Source organism: Danio aesculapii, chromosome 1 (assembly GCF_903798145.1).
Source record: "Danio aesculapii chromosome 1, fDanAes4.1, whole genome shotgun sequence".
Classification (NCBI taxonomy): Eukaryota; Metazoa; Chordata; class Actinopteri; order Cypriniformes; family Danionidae; genus Danio; species Danio aesculapii.
In genome coordinates, this window is record NC_079435.1 from 33,326,053 (window position 1) to 33,332,499 (window position 6,447).

The following is a 6,447-nucleotide window of genomic DNA, read 5'->3' on the forward strand; positions in this document are numbered from 1 at the left end:
TGGATCCATCTTCTACATTGACAATTTCAAATGAACTGTCTGACGTATGCTTGAGCAATACATAGCGAGTGTCTCTATATTTCGAGTCTAGCTTTCCATCTTCCATACTTGCAACATATACTATGTCTCCCAACTTAAAGTTGTGTTCTTTAGCTCGATTTGCCATGTCTGCATACTGTTTCATTTTTTCTTTGTAGAGTTTATGATGACTTTCGATGTGTTTTGTATCTCGACTTTCAGTGCGGAGGCTAGGTAACTTTGTGCTAACATCTCGTCCGAACATCAATTTGGCTGGTGTCTCACCTGATGCTCTGTGTGGTGTTGAGCGATAAGCAAGTAGAATCTTCGATAATTCTTCTCTCCATTTTCTTCCTTCACTTTTAGCAGCTTTGAAGGCTTTCTTCAGATAGCGATGGAATCTTTCAATTTTACCATTACTTTTAGGATAGTACGGTGAAGCTTTGATGTGCTTAACTCCACTAGTTTTCAGGAACGCTTCGAAGACTTTCCCCACAAATTGCTTGCCGTTATCCGCCACAACCTCCAAGGGATACCCAAATCGTGCAAAGATTTTCATCATTTCCTTGGTAACTGTCTCCGAAGTTATGTCATTTATGACTACTGCTTCAGGGTATGATGTGTAGTAGTCTATAACAGTGAGTAAATACACATTCTCGATAGGACCCACCAAATCAACACCTAATTTTGTCCAGGGCCTAGGTGGAAGTTCTAATGGGTGCAGCGGTTGGTCTTCGTGCAAGGGTTGATTCAGTACACACGCATTACAATTTCTGATCATTCTTTCTACGTCCATGTCCATGTTAGGCCAATAAAATTTGCTTCTTAAAAATTGCTTTGTGCGAACAATACCCTGATGTGTCTCATGTGCTATTTTCAAAGCTTGTTGAATATGTGCAGAGGGCAGAACTATTCTATTTCCTCTCAGCAAAAGGCCATCATAAGCGGATAGCTCGTCTGCGCACTGCTTGTATGGCTATAAGGTTTTAGGTAGCCTAGCAGGCCACTTTCCTGTCTCCACTATGGAAAGCAGTTGTGTCAATGTAGTGTCTGTCACTGTAGCACTTTTTAGTTCCTCCAGAGATAATGCTTGAACATCCATCATATTTACAGCAAGCACTCTGTCCATATACTCATCCACATAACTGTTGTCTTCCATCTCTGGTAACGGAAGTCTGGAAAGTGAGTCTGCAACATTGGCTTTACCTGCAATGTGTTCAATCTTATAGTCGTATGGTCACAGTCTCAGTCCGAGTCTTTGTATTCTTGGAGGTAAAAGCTTTGATTTTTCTGGATTAAGCATATAAATGAGAGGTCTGTGATCTGTCTGAAGGGTAAATGTGCCACCCCATAAATATGCTCTAAAGTGTTCGACTGCCCATACACATCCTAGGGCTTCGCGTTCTATCTGAGAGTAACGCCGTTCTGTAGGTGTCAGTGAGCGGCTTGCATATGCTACCGGTTTCTTTGTTCCATCTGCTTGGGTCTGAAGCAAAACTGCTCCCAGTCCAACTGGACTCGCATCACTTATCACAAATATTTGTGCATGTATGTTAAAGTATGCCAGGCACGGTTCACTAACCAATTCCTTTTGTAGGCCTTTAAATGCATGTTCTGCTTCAGATGACCACTGCCACTCTTGTCCTTGTCTTGTGAGTTTTCTGAGAGGCTCTGACAAATTTGCATAATTAGGCACAAACTTCATCAAAAATCCACAAGTGCCTAAAAACGAACGTAACTGTGCTACATTTCTGGGTCTTGGAGCATTACCGATTGCTTCTACTTTCCGTGGATCTGGTTTTATTCCATCAGCTGAGACGACATGACCCAAAATCTCAATCTGTTTGAGTCCAAAGAAACACTTTTCCTTATTCAGTGTAAGTCCTTTCTCTTGAAGTCTTTGAAAAACTTTTCTCAGTCTTTGTTCCAACTCCTTTTCAGTTTCCGCAAACACTACCATGTCATCCATGTAGCACACCACACCTGGCATCCCACATAACATAGAATCCATGGCTTTCTGGTATGCTTCAGGAGCACTACACAATCCAAACGGTACCTTCTTAAAACGGTAGCATCCTCTGTGTGTGATGAATGTGGTCATTTGTCTGGATTCAGGTGCTAGATCGACTTGCCAAAAGCCTTTACGGGCATCCAGTTTAGCAAACACTTTTGCTCCCTGCATTGCTTGCAGTATATAATCTATTGTTGGTACTGGGTGTCTTTCTCGTACCACTGCTTTGTTCACTTCTCTTAGGTCAACACAAAGTCTCACTTCTTTAGTGTCCTTTTTTGGAATGAGAAGAATGTTGGAGACCCATTCAGATCCTTCATGCACTTCCTCTATTATTTCATCTTCCAGCATTTTATCTAGCTCCTGATTCACAGCCTCTATCATTAAATAAGGCACTCTCCGTAAACCTTGAGCTACAGGTTTGACCTTTTCATTCACTGATATTTTATGGCTGTAACCTGTGATTTGTCCCAGTCCTTTAAACAAAGACTGATATTTATTCTCCAGTTTCAAAAATCTTTCAGATGAATTTTCAATCGGCCTGACCTGATCAGCAGAATTTAGAATCTTTAAATCAAAACAGGACTGTCTTCCCAGAAGTGGCTCTACGTTTCCTTTTATTACAAAAATGTCATCTTTTATGCCATTACAATTCCATTCTAGCTGGGCTTCAAAAAATCCAACACAGTGAAGGGGGTGTGTTTGTGCATATGCATAGAATTTTCTCTTTGTTTGTTTCAGCTCAACTTGTGCAAACAGTTTTTGATAGAGTTCTTCCCCAATGAAGTTTCTTCCACTTCCTGTATCTATAATCATCTTCAATTTTTGTCCATTAACTTTAATGGTCTCTTTTCCTTCTGAATCAACTGAATACACAAAGTCATCAGAATCAGAACTTTCCTTTACTGCTCTTACGGGTTTGTCTTTATGGTCCAGCTTATCTTTAGATTTATTTCTGTGACTATTGTCCTCTTTTAAATTGTTTTTCTTCCTGCAAACTCGTGCATAATGACCCGTTTTTTTTGCAGTACAGGCAGGTTGCAGATTTTGCACCACAGTCATCTGCTTTATGTGTTGTCAATCCACATCTGTAACACTTGGTGTCGCTGTTACTCTTTTCAGGTCGCCCCCTGTTGGCATTTTGCTTCAATTTTGCGTCTGTTGTTCTGGCAGCTTTCATAAAGTAAACTTGATTATCTTTTTCTTTAGCGCTGTTTTCTGAGAGCACTTTAGATTCAGCTTGGGCTGATTCACAGATTCTAGCAATAGTTAATGCTCTTTCCAGTGTAAGCCCTTCTTCTTGCAACAGTTTATCTCTTAACCGTCTAAGTGCACATTTCTCTACGAGTTGATCTCGTATCATGTCATTTTCTAAAGCGCCGAACTCGCATGATTTTGCCAGTTCCCTTAATGCATTCACAAATGCGTCAATTGTTTCATCATTTAGTTGAGATCTCAGTCTGAATTTGTGTCTTTCAAGCACAACATTTTTCCGTGGAGTAAAGTAAGCGTCCAGGGCAGCTACAGTTTCTGTAAATGTCTGTTTAGGTCCAGGGAGGTTTGCAAAAATCCTCTGCACAGGTGCACCAATGCACTGCTCAAAACAGTGAAAATGAAAAATGTTTTTGTTTTAAACAACATAATATGCAGTATTAAACATGTTTTAACAAGTTGCAAGTGAAAACTGAATTAAATTAGAGAGTTTTTAGAAGAGCCTATTTCTGCATGGCAGGAATCAGCTTATTTCAGCTTTCCAAGGAAAAAAAACAGCAAGTGATAAAAACTGCTCAAAACAGTGAAAATGATGATTCTTTCTGTGTTTAACAACATAATATGCAGTATTAAACATGTTTTAACAAGTTGCAAATGAAAACTGAGTGAAATGAGAGAGTTTGCAGAACAGCCTATTTCTGCATTGCAGGAATCAGCTTATTTCAGCTTTCTAAGGCCAAAAACAGCAAGTGATAAAAACTGCTCAAAACAGTGAAAATGAACAATGTTTTTGTTTTTAACAACATACTATGCAGTATTAAACATGTTTTAACAAGTTGCAAGGGAATACTGAGTGAAATGAGAGAGTTTGTAGAACAGCCTATTTCTGCATTGCAGGAATCAGCTTATTTCAGCTTTCTGAGGCCAAAAACAGCAAGTAATAAAAACTGCTCAAAACAGTGAAAATGAACAATGTTTTTGTTTTTAACAACATTATAGGCAGTATTAAACAACATTATATGCAGTATTAAACAAGTTGCAAGTGAATACTGAGTGAAATGAGAGAGTTTGCAGAAGAGCCTATTTCTGCATTGCAGGAATCAGCTTATTTCAGCTTTCTTAGGCCAAAAACAGCAAGTGATAAAAATTGCTCAAAACAGTGAAAATGAACATTGTTTTTGTTTTAAACAACATTATATGCAGTATTAAACATGTTTTACCAAGTTGCAAGTGAATACTGAGTGAAATGAGAGAGTTTGCAGAACAGCCGGTTTCTGCATTGCAGCCCACATAGCAAAATATATCTGGCCCAGCTCTGGCCCACACAATCAGCTTTTACTTGGCCCACATGCCGCAGTGAATTACGGTACATGACTGGACCAAGTCTGGCTTCCGGGCAAGGGCCAAACACGGACCATATCTGGGCCAGGTCTTAGCCAAGTTTGTAACCCATAACTGGGCCTGAACTGGGCCAGTTATGGCACATGAATGGTCATTGTCTGAAAGCCAGACTTGGTCCAGTCATGTACCGTAATTCACTGCGGCATGTGGGCCAAGCAAAAGGCTGATTGTGTGGGCCAGAGCTGGGCCAGAGAAATTTTGCCTAGTGGGCCATAACTGGCCCTCAACCAAACCAGATCAAGATAATATTTGGAACCAAAACTGAGCCATAATTAAACCATGTTAAGACCAGTCTTTAACTAGAGAGCCCAAAAGTGAGCCACACCTGAGCCTAATCCACATAAACTAAACCTGCAGCCAAACTAAACCCTTCCCAGATCAAATCACAACAATGACTGTTCTGAACAATATTTATTATTTCACATTTAAGAAAACATAAGAGAAATCAGCATACTGTAAATCTTTAACATCAGAACACACAGCATTTTGCACTCTTTTAAGTTGCAAATCCCATATAAGCAAGTTCTTTAACCAGTTTTCTCCTGATTCTCCTTTCGCTTCTGTCTCTCTTTCCTGCCACCATCCCTATCCGGGGCCAGATATAGCCATCTTTTGATGGTTGAGTCAATGACTTTTTCTGAGGCTTCAGATGTCAGGCGGTTTCATCTCACAGCCGCTGAAACAGATATGTAAATGTTTGAAATTAGCTTTTTTATCAACAGTTAATGTGGATATTGGCTTTTAAAAAACAATTACATTAAAACTCAACCAGAACATATTGACAGACATGCTTTTACAGCTATACAGACTTTTATTTGAAGCAAGTAATTTTAGTAATATGGCTCCAGGAGGAATTCAGTCCAAGTTCCTTTTCACAAAGCTGTGTGCAATTTAATAACTAGATATATTTTGGCAGTGTTCTTTTAAATCTCTGCTTTAGTAAAATGCTACAATTGGTTCAACAATCTTTGTTTACCAGCAAAAATTTACACCGCCGATCTTGATGGTCAATTTTGATTTTTTGACTGTCCGATTTTTTTGCTGACTTATTTACATCGTTTTTTTTTAAAGTGACTCATATCTGATTGTCTGCATTTACACAGCACACGGCAAAGATGCAATGACCAGGAAAAAAAAAAAAAGAGCAGGCGGTGATTGACCCTTTTCTCTATGCCTGTATTTAATGTGTTTACGGGGTTTCGTTTTTTTTTATTCTTTTTCACAAGTTGTTGTTTTACTATAGTTTATGACAGAAAAGTTCTCATTTGTCCATCTTCTTTTAATTTAGGCCTTTCTAAACCAGTAGGCGTCTTAATGTAATGTCCATGGCAAAATTTATGCATGTGATGTATGCTCAAGGTTTGAGTTTCTGCTGAAGTCTATTCCAAAATGAAAGCATCTAACCTGATGTCATTCGCTGTTTTTTAATGACAAGCGACTCACATTGACAGGTAAAAATCCAATCTACCTGACAAGAGGGCACGGATCAGATTCATATCAGAAAAACTTCCACATATGAACAAGGCCTGAATCTGATTTGAGTAAAATGTAATTTCATTTTATGTAATTTTTTCCTGTTTATGCGCCACATAGGAGAAAAAAAAAACGGAATTGAGTCACTTGAACTATGCAGTATAAATGCTGCCTATGGATTATGTGAATTATAGTGATATGTGTCTACAATTTATATTTAAACTGGTCAATGCATGTACAAACCATACCAGAACGCCCTGGGTTTAGTTTTAGTGGAGCCATCAATTACAGTCATAAAGTGTGATTAGAAAGCTTTTTAAAGAATATTCACT